The 17369-nt window shown below is 48.2% G+C and overlaps 2 long non-coding RNA genes across 2 annotated transcripts in view; both read right to left on the bottom strand.

Annotated features, from left to right (window-relative positions):
• The window catches only part of LOC309854969, an 84038-nt gene that overhangs the window by 30304 nt on the left and 36365 nt on the right, over positions 1–17369 (bottom strand). The window lies entirely within an intron of this gene.
• LOC309854989 lies at positions 3051–3623 on the bottom strand. The gene is made up of 3 exons (XR_014306533.1): positions 3535–3623; positions 3261–3430; positions 3051–3161 (listed from the first exon to the last, which is right to left on the bottom strand). It is a non-coding gene; the product is annotated as an uncharacterized lncRNA (long non-coding RNA).

Below are 17369 nucleotides of genomic sequence, written 5' to 3'. Positions count from 1 at the left end.
AGTGGGATTTGGGGAATTGGATCTTTATTAAACTGCTTACCTTAAAAAAAAAAATTGGATCTTCAACTTCCAAATTTTTCCATAATTGCCCCACAATGCTTTTATAATCAGAAACCGGCTCTAAAAATAACTAAATAAGTACATGTACCATTCAAATTTTAAAAACAACAGCCTTACCAGGTTCACTGGCAACTGTAGTAAATCAGACTGAGTCTTTCCACTGTGCTATGCCAGGCTGGCGTCCCATCCTCCTCTCCTCTTTAAGCTTAAAGTGGTTCTGGAAGATTCCAGCAGAAACCACAGAGTGAACTGAAACAATGGATTCATGGAACAAGACAATCAGGAAAGGCAGCCAAGGCCAACTGAAGTTGTCTGCTTAGACGAAAGCTCTGATCCAGCAAATTTCTCAGAAAGTTCCATCTATATTTATAGTTTTGGAAAGCTTTGGGGAACATGGGACACTCGGGCTGGTAGAATCCTGGCTCTGAGAGGTACTGGGAACAAAATGTTCCTTCCTCGCTTGGATTGCAAGAAAGCTAAGTGTTGGTTTTCTGAGTCCTTCCGGATCTCAGAGGAAGGAAGACTTCTGGCTTCTCTGTGCCCCCAGGGTCTCCCTTTGTTTAATGCAATTTCATTTTCCCTACTTGACTCATGAAGCACAGTAATAACCACCACCACTTATGTAGTTAGTACTCGTCATGTTTGAGGCACTGGGCTAAGAGTCACTTTATTTTCACAAACACTATTTTTAATGCCCATTGTAGAGATGGCGTAACTGAGGTGCAGGGAGGTGAAGTAACTTACTCAAGGTTCACAATGCCAAGTAAGTGGCGGATCAAGGATTTATGACAGGGTCTGCCTGGCTCTAGAGTCTTAGGTCTCCACCTGTAAACTGCTGAGCGGCTGAGATTAAACGTGATAAAATACAAACAGGAAAAGAGAGGGAACAACTGTTTGCTGAGCCTCTTTTATGAGCCAAGCACCTTACACCAGTCACAACTACAAACTGCTCTCAAACAGAAAGGTCAGGGGCGCCTGGGTGGCTTAGTGGGTTAGGCCGCTGCCTTCGGCTCAGGTCATGATCTCAGGGTGCTGGGATCAAGTCCCGCATCGGACTCTCCGCTCAGCAGGGAGCCTGCTTCCTCCTCTCTCTCTCTGCCTGCCTCTCTGCCTACTTGTGATCTCTCTCTGTCAAATAAATAAATAAAATCTTAAAAAAAAAAACAAAACAGAAAGGTCAAAGTAGTATTGTTTATTTATCTAAATCAAATACAATCCAGCTGAAACCCACCCTACCCCAAGAAAACAGGGTTATCCTTAAGCTAATGTCCCAGGTTAGGCCCTTCGCTCCATCACTTCCAGGTCCCCCTTCTTTTCTGGGGTCCTGGAAAGCCCCAAGTCACATCCGTGGTCGGCTTCCCACCGAGCGTGCGGCGGTCTCATCCTCTCTGCCTCACGGAGGAGGGGGAAGGGTTACCAGGGACCCGTGACACCTGCCCCCAGCCCCCAGCCAGGGGGCTTCCCAGGCTCCTACCCACAGTGCCTGCTCTTCAGAGACAACCTCCCAGCACTGCTTGAGGGTAAAGATCTCTGAAAACCAGGCAGTAGCTATGGTCACCATCAGTCTTTATTATACACCTTTACATCCAGGTAATGCACCAAACTCCTTAAGTTCACGATTTCATTTAATCTCACAACAACTAAGAAGTATTACTGCCCCAGTTTTGCAGATAAGAAAACAAAAACTTAAATAAATGGAGGGTTTTTTGCCAAGGTCTCAGGGCCAGCAAGTGCTAGAGGTAGGATATGAACCCAGGCAATCCGACTACAAAGACTCCACTGGCTCTCATAGCCCCGAAACCATGAGGTAGCAATTACTACTCTCTTTTCTAAGTAGAGTTGCTGAGGTGAAGTAACTCACTCGAGTTAATAGACACAGAGCCAGAATTCCATGTCACACCGAAACAAGGGCAACCTACTAGAATCTTTGCCAACACGGAAGGAAAGTGTTTTGAAAAGCCAAAGAGAACATGTACACCTAAACCTAATTCTGCTCAAAACCCTGAGTTTGGAGGTGCCTGGATGGCGCAGTTGGTTAAGCTTCGGACTCTTGGTTTCTGCTTGGGTCATGATCTCAGGGTGGTGGGATCGAGCCCCGCATCTGGCTCTGTACTCAGCATGGAGTATGTCTGAGATTCTCGCTCTCCCTCTCCCACTGCCCCTCTCCCCTACTCTCTCTCTCAAATAAATAAGCTCTCTCCCACTCTCTCTCTAATAGATAAATCTTTTTTAAAAAAGAAAAAAGAAAGAAAGGGGGGGAAAAAAAAAAAGCCTGTGTTTGTCTCGCCCCTAGAGTAAAATCAGGTTTTTCCTCAGGCTGTTGGACGGTGGGGATCTGGGAATAAAGAAAGACTCATGGTTCCCCAGAGGGCTCCACTCGGTCACAGTGACCACCTAATCTTTGCCAGAAAAATGTGCAGAAACCTATGAAAAAATAATAGCAAATTTGCCTATGGTGCTTACTATGTGTCAGGCCCTGTTCTAAGCAACTTATAAACATGTTCACTGTTTAATCCTCCCAACAACCTCATGAGGTAACGGTAGTGTGCTCTTAAGATTAAGAAACAGCTCTTGGGGGAACGTCTGATTTCACAACGGCCAACTTCAGGACACAAATGTGAGGTCATGGGCCTCAGAGTTGGGAAGAGATACGCAGGGACACACCAACATATCACTGGCATCAAAAGCACTTTTGCAAGAAAAGCTCCTAACCATCTCGCCTACGGCTTCTCTTGCAAAAGTGTTGTTATCTTTCTGGCGAGCATGTCAGCCCAGGTTTTCTTCTGTGCTTCTCTCAGGAAACATAGCCAGCGCATTTGATCAGAGGAAACATAGCCAGTGCATTTGATCAGAGACTGCAGAAGGGCTCCGGGTTTGCGCGCAGCTTCTTCCCCAGGACCTCGGGCAGGACCTGAGGCCGCCGCCTGCCTCGGCAGCACAGCTCTCGGGCTCCCAGGCCCCGCGATTGGCTGCAGAAGCCTCACCTGGCAGCGCTCCACGTCCGGCGGGCTGGGCCTTGCCCTCGAGGCCCGACTGCGCCTGCGCTCAAACCGCACATCCATTATGGAAAGGAGGGTCCCTTAATGTAGCGCAAATTATAGCTGGAACACAAGCAAATTGCCGGCTTTTACTAGCACATAAACTGAGCGGAACCTTTGAGATAGATCCGCATTACCCTAAACGGCATCCATAATTCATACCTGCAGCAGAAATGCTTCCCTCTCCGAGGGCTGGAGCCGATCTATTATTGATGGGCCCCTTAGAAGGCCACGACAGAGTGTTTCTCATGCTCCAGCCATCTGCCGGCGCGGTCAATTCCTCCGGCGGCAGCAGCACATTTATTCATCAGAATCAACTCCCAATTAGTTTCCTAGTAGGACCGGGGGGGGGGGGGGGATTTATTTGAGGAATCAAAGTGAGTGTTTCTAGAACAGTACCCCCATCCCCACCCCTGTGATGCTAATCAATACATACAGAAGCAGGGAGCAGCGGGCCAGCGTTCCTGCTCGCTCAGAAATGCCGCCGCCTTTGGAAGCCATAGGGAGCAACACGGAAAGCTGTCGCTCCTCCCTCCCCGCAGAGGGTGTGGGATGACCAGAGGCTGCCTGGGGTCTATGCAGAAGTCACCAGACTGTCGAAGCACAGACATCACCTGATGGAAGACACACGAGGATTCTATCTATCCTAGATGCTTTGTGAAAGTCCTTGGAAAAACTCTCTGAGATGGGTAGTTAGTACATTTCCCTATATACATGGGGAAACTGAGGCACAGTAACTCACCCAAGGTCACACGGTTGGTTAAGTGGCAGTACCCAGAAGTAGGCCCAGAAATCTGATTCCAAAATCCAAGGGCTTAACCACTACTCCATGCTGCCACCTGGAGGGGGAGGAAAGGGAACCCACAACAAATCCCTAATGAAATGTGGACACTCAGCTACAGTAACACGACAGGCGGACAACTGCCCCAACAGACTGGTTAAGTAAAGGCTGTTTTTTTTTTTAAACGTTATTGCTATTTCATATTGCGATTTATTATTTTATAGAATGCCTAATTTTTAAATGACTAAATGGATTAATGGCTATTAATAAACACAAATGGTTTTAAGAGACTAATCATTTTTAAAATTATTATTTTTTTTTTTGAGAGAGAAAGAGCAAGCACAAGCAGGGGGAGGGGCAGAGGGAAAAGAAGAAACAGACTCCCTGCAGGGAGCCCAATGTGGAACTCAATTCTAGGACCCTGGGATCATGACTGAGCTAAAGGTAACACTCAACCAACTAAGCCACCCAGGTATCCCTTTATTATATTTTTAAAAGATTGATTCATTTATTTTAGAGAGAGAAAGAGTATGCAGTGGGGAGGGGTAGAGGGAGAGGGAGAAACCCCAGCAGACTCCCAACTCAGCATGGTTCCCAACTCACCCCATGACACAGAGATCACAACCCCAGCTGAAACCAAAAGTTGGACACCCAACCCACTGTGCTACCTAGGCACACCAAAACTAAATCTTTTTAAGTGAGAATTTGGGAGATGGAGAATGATGAATCATGAAAGGGGAACCCAGAATTTAAAAGGTTGAGATACACTAGGCAAAGATATAACCATCAGGGTTTAGAGCCCACAGGAAGGATTCACCAAGCACTTGTATCTGTTCAACATCTTCCCAATACCAGGCTCTATGCACAGCACAGAGGATACAAGGACCAAAACTGCACAGATTCTAATGTCCACAATAGACTAGTCAGGTGGAGACACAACTAACTCCAACATGTGGCAGAGCAACACAGAGCTGGATATAAACAAGCCTCCCCACCACCACACCCCTTCTTTCTTACCCCAGGGGAGGTTGGAATAGCACTTCATCAAGATGAAAGTCACGATCACATGGCACTCTGTCTGCTTGCTTGTCTGTTCCTGCCACAGGACTCTAAGCTCTGTGGGGGCAAGAATTGGGTTGTATTCAGTCTTGCACCCACTGGAGCTTACTACAGTGTCTGAACATAGCAGGTGCTGTTTGCTGAATGGACCCGTCACTAAATGAATGAATGAAGCATTAGACTCTAAGATCAGGGAATGAGCGCAGACGGACAGCTCAGGTACACAAGCCCAACGGCAGTCTAGAAAAACACCAAGCCCGGGACTGTTGCCCCAGGCCAGGCCGACTCTCACAAAATCTAAGCAGTAAGTTGCACCGAGGAACCAGCTCCATTTCAGAGCTAGGGCTCGGCGGGGCACTGACCTACTGTCCTCCTGACTCCCACACAAGGCTAGCTTCCACATCTCTTTCTAAATCCCACCCCTTAATTTATTTTCTGCCCTCTGTTCTGAAGAGAGAGAGCCTCTCTCTTCTAGTTTTCCTCCTCGGTGCCAAAACAGTGGCTCCCATCTTCTCAAAACTAAAACAATGAAAGCGCACTCCTCTACAGCAACCAGCCCTGCCCTCCTCCCAGAGCCAAGCCTCGGGTCTAGACTAAGAAGCTTCACTTCCACGCAGGCCTGGCGGGGGGGGGGAGGGCATTCACATGGTGCCAGGAGAGGACCCTGTGTCTGGGAGCACCGCTCTACAGAACAGTGTGAAAGAAGCCCAGGAGTTGAGGCCCACGCACTCCCCAATCCGCTGCTCTCTAGCTCCCAGCGTGGCACCGACGCTGGTCCAAGTGTGGTCAGAGAGGACGCTGTACTGCGAAGTCCAAGGGGCATTCTGACCTGTGCTCTTGGCTTTTCTGTGGAGGGGGTGGCACCGTCGTCCCCTCCCTCCTGCTTCACCCTCGGCTTCTGCGGTTCCACTCCCTCAGGTTTCCCTTCTCCCTCTTGGAGTGCTCCTCAGGCCCCTGACCTGTCCCTCCGTTCTTAACTCTTTTATCTTCTCCTTCCTTGCATCCTTTCTCTCGATGATCCTGTCCAGGTCTTGGACTTCCACTACCTCTTCATCACCGAGAACTCACAGCCCCGCGTTCTCCGCTGAGCTCCAGCCCCGCTGCGGCATCGGCCAGCTCGCTTCCTCGCCTCCCAAATCCGAACCGTCAGCAGCTCCTATGGGTCTGACTTAACCAGTCTGCGAATCTACCTTCTTACTATCCCTGCTGCGGCCGCCTTAGCTGTCCCTCGCCAAACTCCGTACCTCCACTGCACCCTCCCCGTACACACCCCACCCAGCTGCCCGCCTGCCTTTCCAGTGGAATGAGGTGCTCTGTCCCCCTCATCTCTTTATTACTTCCTTACCCTCACCCCCAGAAAGGACATCTTTCAACTGCATTAAATCAGAATACCGTATTTCATCCAACCGAAAACACTCTGATGCTGGCGGGTCTTTTTGAGTTTACAAGAAAATGGCCAAGGACAGTTTTCAGACAACACGGGGAACGTAACATCCTTCATGAATGCACAGAGCAGAGGGAAGGGAGAGAGGGATGAGGAAGAAAAGAAGGAAAGAAAAAAAGATGAAAGAGGACAAGAAACTAAGAACATGTACGTCCAAGAGACTTTTCGAAGGTGATTCTCTATGGACAAAGGGGCCCCCCATTTGGGACGCCCTCCTCTGGATTCTGACTACACCCGTGACTGGCTCCAAAAAGCCTGGTTCTTTCTGGTGATGTGCTGGGTCCTTCCAGATACAGCGCGTTATGAAGGCAAGCCGGACAAGTGCAAATCCCATCTCACTGTTAAAACTCTTTTTAGGACACTCTGATGCCGCATCTCACACGACCTACAGGAAGGAGTCCAACATGCGAAAGATTATTATGAGGGTCGGGACTTGGAAAATGTTGAAAATATCCCAAGACCTCTAACACACTTCCCGCCTCTTACTGGCAGACAGCTCCAGCAGGTGGGTACGAGGCGGTGAGTGAGAAGCTGCCATGCTGCCTGTCTGGCCCGGCCTGCCCAAGAGGCCAGCACCCCGTCACTCCCCAATAAATCAAGAGGTCATTTTTCACTGAACTGAAACTCAATACTCCCATCGTTTTCTCCCCTAACCAGCCCCGAGATTGCTCTGTGCTCTTTATTACCTTTCAATGACTTAAGCCCCTGAACTGAATAACTTCATCAAGGTGTCAACCTAAACAGATTTTCCCCATAATGGCCCAACTCTCACAGGTTCTTAATGAAAAATATTGATTCCCAAGGATTAGTTGCAGATTTATGTGTGGGGATGCTGATCTCTCTGTCACCTAGCACCTTATCAGTGGATGAAAGGACCTAGCTCCCCTTCATGGTTTTAAAAAAAGCAATCACTGGCTATGTCAAGGGGCAGCTTAGGTCCAGAAAAACAAATAAAATTCTGTGTCTGGATCCTTTGGAATACTTAACAGATGGGGGCAGGGGGTGCAAAGACACCTGTCTGTCTTCCCTCATTAGCATCTTCACTGGCTGGGCTCTTGGGGACCAGGCACCGAGAAGCTGGAAGCGAATGTGACAAGCAACCCTCCCGGTACGACTGATCTCGGGGACACAGTCTGGAGAAAAGCATGTTGTCTGGGGCTGAAGACACCACCTGGCAGGAATTCAGCAGCCGCTGTCTCAAAGTGGCATTCAATCAACACCAGCCTAAGGTTGGCTCTGCCAACTCACTCTGTGAAATGTGGTTCTCCGGGGATAAGTTGAGACACTGGCACCTAAAACCCCAACAAGCTGCACAGCAGATTCTCTCCCATCACCCAGCGGGGGCTGGGATGGAGTATGAGTCATCCGCTGTTTGGTAGATACGCATCTGCTGATGGTCTACTATGGGCTCCGTACAGTGCTAGGCACCGAGGACACCACAGTCAACAAAACCAGATATGGGTTCCCACACTCACGGAAAAGGCAGACAAAGAGAAAACCATCACAAATAAATGCAGAACTGCAGCTGAGACAAGATGCTGGGGTTGGGGACAGAAGCCTATAAAAAGGGGATTTACCTGGTGAGAGAGGTCGAGAGTTCGTTCTCTGAGGAAGCTATGGTCAAGGTAACACCTGAGGACGGGAAGGAGTCCACTGGAAAAGCAGGAAAGGTGGGGGACATTCGGGCCTGGGAAGTAGTATGTGCAAAAGCCCTGGTTTGGAGGGAGCCCAGCACCCGCTGTGTGGCCGGAGTGCAGACAGAAGCGGGAAGCATGGCCTGAGAGGGCTCTGGGCAGGCACGCAGAGGCCAGACTGTGGAGTTGAGCCCCAATTCTAAGAAAAACAGAAGGCCACCAAAGGATTTTAAGCAGGAAGGTGACCTGATCAGATACACATTTTGCAAAGACCACTGAGGCTTGTCTGTGAAGAGTGGATGGAAGCAGAAGGTGGGCGGGAGACAGTGGTGGTCTGGGAGGGAGATGAAGCCACGAAGCTGCCAGAGAGGGAACGACACGGACAGAGTCCAGGATGTTTGGGAGGAAAACTCAACAAGCGCTGGTGAAGTGACTGTGGGGGGGGGGGGTCAGCTGAGGCAAAGGAGGGGATGAGGATGACTCTCCGACTTCGTGCCTGAGCTGCCCCTTCTCTGAACTAACGACCGCCTCAGGCCATCAAAGATTCTCTAACCCTGAGGAGTCCCTAGAGCAGGGCTGGCAAAGTTCTTCTGTGAAAAGACAGACAGAAAACATATCCGGCTTTGAAAGTCTCTGTTACCTGCTCTGCTGCTGTAAAGGAATAGCAGCCAGGACAACAGGTAAACAAACGGGTGTGGCTGTGTTCCAATAAAACTTTATTTAGAAAACAAGTGGCCAATTCTCCCGGCTGGAGATTCTGGACCCCTCCTCTAGGAAACCTGGAGGAATCTGAAAACTAGCCTGAACTCCTGGATTCCCCAGTCCCAAAAAGCTGGAGTAGTCCACTGAATTGGGATGTGCATTCCCAGGCCTGGAAGCCTTGGACCCTCCCAGGGAAATGAAGTAGAGCACTGAGCACTCTGGGGAGCTCAGAACCCCACAAAAGACCTGCAGAAAGGGTCCTGCGAGACTCCCAGAGCTGGAGCTGGGCGGATAAAATAGACATCCAGGTTCCCCGGGCCTCCTCGGAGACCCCAACACCTTCCATAAAGGAAACCCAGAGCAAGTCCTTCCTATACATTTTCATGTGTACTCAAAGCAGAATTTTATTTTTTATTAAGATTTTATTTATTTGAGAGAGAAAGTGCACAACAGAAGGAGAGGGAGACGCAGGCCCCCCACCGAGCAGGGGCTCTATCCCTGGACTCTGTGATCACTACCAGAGCGGAAGGCAGATGCCCAACCAACTGAGTCACCCAGATGTCCAGAAAAACACCAGAAGGGCACCCAGGAAACTAGTAAGTGCTCTTCTGTAGGCCTGAGAGTGGGAATGAGACTTTCACATGTACCTTTTATATCATTCTGATTTTTGCACCATAGGACTATGCTAGAGTATTACCTACTCAAAAAAATTAGTAAATAAATTTCTTCATAAAACATACTGTTTTGGGGGTGCCTGGGTGGCTCAGTGGATTAAAGCCTCTGCCTTCAGCTTGGGTCATGATCCCAGGGTCCTGGGATCTAGACCCAAATCCCCATCTCTGCTCAGCAGGGAACCTGCTTCCTCCTCTCTCTCTGCCTGCCTCTCTGCCTACTTGTGATCTCTGTCTGTCACATAAATAAACAAAACCTTAAAAAAAAAAAAAACACTGTTTCTATGTGGGCAGAAATGTATCTAGTTGCCTACCATTAGACTGTAACTATGAAAAAGACCTGTATCTATCCCTGAGGTCACAAACTAAAATTAGGCCCGGAGCAGGTTTTTCAGCTGCACCACACACGGAACCGTGGAGTTAGCTGTAATTAACAAAAGCACCCTTTTCTGGTTTGATTCTCCGTCTGCTTCCTTGGTTAGCAGACATCTACTTCCCGCTTCTCCTATGTTCTTAACAACCCCACCCCCAACTCCAGGTTACAGCCCCTACTTTTACTGAGGGATCCTCCCCTCCCGTAGGAGACACAATGGTAGGACTGTCAATCAAAAGACTCTCCCCGCCTAGATGCTGGTCATGTGAGCAGACTAGACCAATCAGATTCGCTCTCCCCGGACCCAGTCTGGAGGGGATCCCCCAGAGAAGGAAAAATGGTAGAAGTGCCTTGAAGAGTTTTGTTTGTTCCTTTTACCTAGATCTTTGAAGCAGCTCTTTCTAAACATATGGTTATTTGACTTTTGTTTCCATTTTAATTGTTTAGTTTTATTGACTAAATTGGCCAGTATCCATGTTTGTGAGTTGATACTGATGAAGTGATCCTGCTTAACTATTTCCAGTGTGTCCCTGTGGCTTACAGTCAAAGGGCAGGCAGATGTACGAATCTCACCAAACTCTGGCTCAGGACACCCCCTCCCTCCTCATCCTCACCAGACCCCCTCTGCTTCAGCCCACTAAAATTTCTGCCCTTTTTCCAAAAGGCACAAACTACAGATACCTCTGTGCACTGTTCCTGCTTTGGCACCTAGAAACGCTCCCACCCATCACTTGAGGTAGCAGACTGGGGCAGATCGGAGTACCAGGCCTGGTGCCAGTCTAGCAGCCAGTGACTGCTTTGTGACGGGCCCTGCACCCCAAACATGAAACCGATAAGGCTCTCTTCCTTTGAGAAACATGGAAGAAACTGCCACAAGTCAGGGACCCCCTGAGCCCCTTTCAGAGATCTGAGATATGCTGTGGTTATGACAGCACTGAATTCAAGTGTTTCTGCCAGCTGGCCTTGGGCAAGGTGTTTCTTCCTTCAAGGTCTCAGTTTTCTCATCTGTTAAATAAGGATATGAATTCTGCCTTCATCCTAGAAAGGACTTATGTATACATTTAACAAACACCCTGTACCAGACATTGTTCTAAATGCTTTACATATATTGATTCATTTAATACTCGTAACAACATCATGAAGCAGAGACTATTATTATCCCTGTTTTGCAGGTGAGGAAACTGAGGCACAGAGACATTAACCTAGTTGTCCAAGGTTACAGAGCTGGTATGGGGACAAAATGAAAGACTGTATGGAAACGACCTAGCACAGGGCCCAGGAGATAATACGTATTTCATAAAATGCTAGTTACATGGATTGAATTGTGTGTCCCCAAAATTCCTATGTTGAAGCTTTCACACTCAATATGTAACTGAGATTAAATGAAGTCATAAGGGTGGGGCCCTAATGCAATATGACTGGTGTCCTTATAAGGAGGAGACACATGGGATGCACACACACAGAGAAAAGGCCACGTGATGACACAGCGACCATCTGCAACCCAAGGAGACAGAGCTCTCCAGACAGAGCTCTGGAGAAACCAAACCTGCCAGCACCCTGATCTTGGCCTGCCAGCCTCCAGAACTGTGAGGGTCCGTGTCTGTCCTTTAGCCACCCGGTGGGTGGGATTTGGTTAGGGCAGCCTGGCGTGCTAATACACTGTTGAAGAAGACCCCACCTTGTGGGATCATCCCAGCTGCTTTTCAAATGCCTGTCTGACAGCCTCCCCCCAGGACATATTCTCCTCAGCGACTCCCTGCCCTGATCTACAGGGTCTTCCAAAATACCTCTCCAAGATCATCTTCTTTCACCCATTCCAGTCCCGCCCTCAGTTCAACCAAAATGAATTTCACACTTCCCTACACATGCCAAGGCTTTGTACATACCATTTCCACTTTGCATGTCCTCTTCCTCTCTTGCCTTCACCCATTCCACTTCCCTGATGAGTTCCTAGGCATCCCGCCAAGACCCAGCCTCGGTATTTCTTCTGAGGTTTTCATGGCACTTCCCGGGGCAGAGTTGGATACTTCTTTCTCTGTGCCACTGCCAAACCTTGCACGTGGTTCTGCCGTCTTACACCACTGCTACCTGACCTAGTACCTCTCCACCAGCACCACCACTACCATCTTGCAGAGTGAGTCTGGTTAGGAGAATGCCTCTGTAATTAAATAAAAACTTATTCCAGGGGTGCCTGGGTGGCTTAGTGGGTTAAGCCTCTGCCTTCAGCTCAGGTCATGATCTCAGGGTCCTGCAATCAAGCCCCGCATCAGGTTCTCTGCTCAGCAGGGAACCTGCTTCCCCTTCTCTCTCTGTCTGCCTCTCTGCCTACTTGTGATCTATCTATCTCTCTATCTCTCTCTCTGTGTCAAATAAATAAATAAAATCAATCTTAAAAAAAAAAAACTTCTTCCATCATCTGTCACCTTGTCTCACTGCTCAGGATTCGAATCCTAGGAAGAAAGCATCAGAGCATTCCAGCTTGGCTCCTGCGCCCACTCCAAGTCTAGGAGAGGATAGGGTCTCTGGTTACTGTTCCATGAGCCTGCAGTAAGTGGGAGGAAGGTTATTCCTCAAAGGCAAAGTAAGAGAGTCTAGAATTTGACTCACATGTAAATAAATGATTTTCAACAAGGGTCTAAGGTAGTTCAATGATGAAAGAGTATTCTTCCAACAACTGGTGCAAACACAATTGGATATCCTTATGTCACAAATGAACCTAGGGGGGGAAAAAATGAACCTAGACCCTTAACTCACACCACATGCAAAAAATCAACAGAAATGAAGCATGATCCAAGTATAAGAGATAAAACTTCTAGGAGAAAACAGAACAGGAAAACTTTTATGACCTTGGTTTACACAAACATTTCTTAGTATTGACATTAAAAGTACAATCCATCAAAGAAAATGTTGACAAATTGGGACTTCAACCAAATTTCAAACTTTTGCTACATAAAATGAAAAGAGAAGCCACAGACTCCATAATAAGGAGACAGACAACTCAGTTTTTTAATGGACAAAATGTCTGAATGAACACTTGCCCAAAGAAAATACACGAATGAGTAGTAAGTGTGTGACAAGGGGAACCCACCATTAGCCATCACAGCAATGCAAAATGAAACCACAATGAGATGCCACAAGATACTCAGAAGGACTAAATAAAAAAGATGGGTAAATCAAGGGTTAGGACAGAGAATAGCTACAATCCTTGTGGGAATGTAAAATGGTCCAACCACTTTGGAAATGAGCTGGTCATTTCCTTAAAAATCACTTAGTGTACAACCCAGCAATTTCTCTCCTAAATACCTACTCAAGAAAAGTGAAAATATATGTCCACACAAAGACACGTATGCAACTGTGTAGAGCAATTCGTAACAGCCCCAAACTGGACAATCCGAGTATCTATCAGTTGGTGAGTGGGTAGAACAGGGTTTGTATCCGTGCCGACAATAAAAGGGAACTCTAGATACTTGCAGCAAAACAGATCTCAGAAACACTAGGCTACGTGAAAGAAGCCAGCCACAGAAGGCTACCTATTGTTCGATTTGATGTACAGGAAATTTCTAGAAAAGACAAACTGTAGAGACAGAAACACATTGGTGGCCGCCTGCAGCTGGCACTGGGAGTAGGCATCAACCATAAATGGGAATGAGGGGACCGTGGGAAGTGACGGAAGTATTCTAAAACTGGACTGTGGAGGTAACTGCACAATTATATAAATTTGCTAAAAATTCATTGAACTGTACATTTAAAATGGGTGAATTTTAATGCATGGAAATTGCGCCTCAATAAAGCTTTTAAATATGTGATAAACTATGAAGGAAGGAAGAAAAAGAAAAGGAAGGAAGAAGGGAAACCACTGCTATTAGCTGGGTTTGGCGAGAAGAACACACGCGTATCACCTCATTTTACACACTAGGACAGTGAGAAACAGTGAGGTGCCCAGTGTCACACAGCTAGTAAGTGACAGAACCCAGATGCGAACCTCAGCTCTTTGGCCCCAAACCCAAGCTGCTAACCCCTCCATCAAGTGAACTTTCTTCCCTGCTGTGCCGCCTGCCTCCAGTCAGCACCACCGCGGACGGAGCCATCGTGAGGACTCTGCTCACATCGCAACGTGACCAGAATGCTCATCCGAATGACATGTAAGCAAGAGACACGCGGAGGCCTGATGTCCTCGGACGCTTCATTTAAGTCGCAGTTGTTACTCTTCTGGTGTGCTCGGGTTCATTTGGTGCTTTTTGTATATTGCTCATCTGGCAGAGAATTACTACTCTACTCCACAAGTTCCCACAGATGGCTTTATTTTCCATTGCTATTAAATTGGTTTTGAACAAGACATAATTCTTCAAGTGCCTAGTGAGCTCTCTGGGTTTGTTCAGGCAAGATTCCATAAAAATGTAAATAATCAGAACACTTCTGGGATTATTTATCACAACTGACTTGCGGCTGTAAATTTATGTATTAATTTCAGCTATAAGCTACAGTGGGGAAAAGATGAACAGCTGCAAACAGACTTGCCCACCTAACATCCTCTCTGTGTCCCCATTTCCCCTTGGCTTCCAAGGAACATACTGTAGAATGGCCCACAGATCTGGGTCTGAAAGACACAGGACAGCACCAGAAAGATGAGGTGGCAAGCAGGAAAAAAATCATCCCTCAGCAAGCCGCAGGCTGGTCTCTTACCACTCCCCCCTGCTCTTGGAACTCCAGCCACACCAGCCTTCTTTTACGTCCTCCTGCTGATTCCTGCCTCAGGACCCTTGCATATGCTCCCTTGGCTTACAACGTTCCTTTCTCCCTTTTATTGCCCGGTTCTACTGTAGTCAACCTTCAGCTCTTGGCTCAAGAGCTTGGCCTCGCATGCCCACCCATCCACTACACCAGGGTCTACTCTGGTGGCCACAGGCCTTCTCATCCACAGCACTACACACAACTGTAATTCCTCATTGTTGTGGGCTTTTTAAAACTTACTGTCTGTCTCCCCTACTCAATTTTAAACTTCATGAGGCCTGGGCCTAGGTCCTTTGTCACCTGCATCCCCAGAGCCTGGCACAGAGTACATACTGAATGAACTGACAGGTCCACATTTAGAGCAGAAGAACATCGCTGGGCTTCCAGGGCTCTGCCCAAACACACTCAGGTCGCTTCATCACTGTCTGCACACAAGCACAGGTGTGAAGCACCAGATGTGCCTTCACTCAGCCAGCACCTGTATCTCCTTGTCAGAGGACTGCTCTCACCTTGCCTGGGTATGCCAAGAGCCTGAAGTGGCTAGGTAATTCCATTTCCTTTAACCTTTAACCAGCTAGTTGACAGGTACAGGTGTATAACCTTACCAGCTCTCTTGTCTCTGTGGGACAACTATCAGGCGTGACCTGTACTGCCCCTGGAGCTCCCCTGCAGGACTGAGCCATGCTGGCCACCCATGGGACTGGGCTTGATGATACCACCCTCTTGCCTCATCCAGTCCCCATCCCACTTCTCTACCAGTGCCCCTGTGAACTCTTATAAATCACGTTACACAAAGCATCATCACAGGCTGCTTCTAGGGAGCCCAACTAAAACCAAGAGCTTACTTCTGGAGAAGTTTCTCGATGAGCTGTGATTAACATCGTCAATATTAATGCAAGAAAGCACTCCAGCCAGACCATTTGCTAGTTCAGACGAGGACAGGTCCTGCCAGTAATTCTCTAACTGGCAAGAGTCATGTCTATGAAGAGAGAGCACTAAACCCCTCCACTTTCCAATTTTCACAGACATGACCCAGTGCCCCACTAAAAAGGAGCCGGAGGCTGTGCCCCTCGCCTTCCAATCACACTGGACGTGGAAACCTACTGGCAAGACTGTCCTGAGGGTGAGCCGAGATCGTCTCTACCTGCTCCTTCTCCAGGATTTCAGCTCAGGCCAGCCCAAGGGCAGGACCGAGCCTGCGGGCGGGGAGATAGGGACAAAGGACCTGACCGGCTCGAGGACCTTAGGGGGAGGAGCTGCAGGCTGTTAAGGTCTGTGCACACACAATCAAAAGAGGTTTCATAATGGGGCACATTTATCAAGGAATCTGCTATAAGACAAAGTCACATGGTGTTATGAGAGGAAAGATCAGGGGAAACCTACGTAGATGGGACTGGCTGAAAGGCCTGAGGAGGTCCATTAAATTCAACACTAGAGAGTCAGCTATGTCCGGAAGAACACTGACCCCCCCGAAGATGTCCACGTCCTGATCCCCGGAGCCTATGAACCTGTTATCGTCCAGGGCAGAAGGCACTTTACAGACATGACCGAGCGCAGAACAGTGAAGTAGGGCAGTTATCCTGATTAGTCCACGGGGCCCACTCTCTTCGCAAGAGTCCTCATAAGGGAAAAGGGGAGCAAGGGAAACAGAGGTCTGAGTGATGCGGCCAGGAGCCATGGGATCCAGGCAGCCCGCACTTCTGGAAAAGGCAAAGACATGGATTCTCTCTCTAGAGCCTACAGAAGGAATACAACTTGATTTCAGCCCACGGAGACCGACCTGGGACTTGTGACCTCCAGAACTATTAGATAAAAAAATGTGTGGGGTTTGCTGCTGTTGTTGTTGTTTAGGGAAGGTTTTGGTTTTTTGTTGAGAGAGAGAAAGAGAGCGCACAAAAAGGGGGAAGGGAAGGGGCAGAGAGAAGTAGCTTCCCTGCTGAGCTTGGACCCTGGGAGCATGACCCAAGCCAAAGGCAGATGCTTAGCTGACTGACCCACCCAGGTGAACCGAAATGTGTGTTATTTTAGGCCACAAAGTTTGTGGTCGTTTGTTACAGCAGCCAGAGGGAAAGCATATGAGCATCATCACACGGGAACAGTTGTATACAAAATTCTGGGGCCGGGGGCCTTTTAGTGTTATTAGGAAATATGAGGATGGGGGCACCTGGGTCTTTGGCTCAGGTCATGACCCCAGGTCCTGGGATCAAGCCCCGCATCTGGCTCCCTGCTCGGTGGAAAGGCTGCTTCTCCCTCTCCCACTTCCCCTACTTGTGTTCCCTCTCTTGCTGTGTCTCTGTCAAATAAATAAATAAAATCTTAAAAAAGAAAGAAAGAAAGGGAGGAAGAAAGAAAGAAAGAAAGAAAGAAAGAAAGAAAGAAAGAAAGGAAAAGAAAAGAAAAGAAAAGTGAGGGTGACCAGAAGAAATGCGTGGCTGCTACTTAGTAAGTCAGCCCCTGTGACAAAGTGAGAGATAAACAGGGCCCAGATCCTGTGGGGCCTTAACAGACCACTGTAAGAAGTCTGGATTTTATTCTAAGATTCTAAGTGGGAAGCCACTGAAATCCCGATATAATCTAATCAGCATTTTTCCAGTATCGCTGCGGCTGCCGCATGGACAAACGGGTGGGGGGCTGCATGAGGACCGGCAGGAGGGGCACAGAGACCGGGAAGCCGTCCAGTCACCACAGAGTGAGGTGGCGACCATACGCATCAGGGCAGTGGGCAAGTGCGGATGCAGAGAGAAGGCTGCAAGATATATTCCAGACACTGATTTACTGGCTCGGAAAAAAATCAAATCAAATAATTTGGACGTCTTCATGCCAGGGGCCCTGCCATCAAGTAAGAGCTTTTCAGGGACCGCATGTGGGCTCCTGAC

This window comes from Mustela nivalis (assembly GCF_964662115.1).
Source record: "Mustela nivalis genome assembly, chromosome: 19".
Taxonomy (NCBI): Eukaryota; Metazoa; Chordata; class Mammalia; order Carnivora; family Mustelidae; genus Mustela; species Mustela nivalis.
This window is presented reverse-complemented; position numbering and strand designations above follow the sequence as displayed.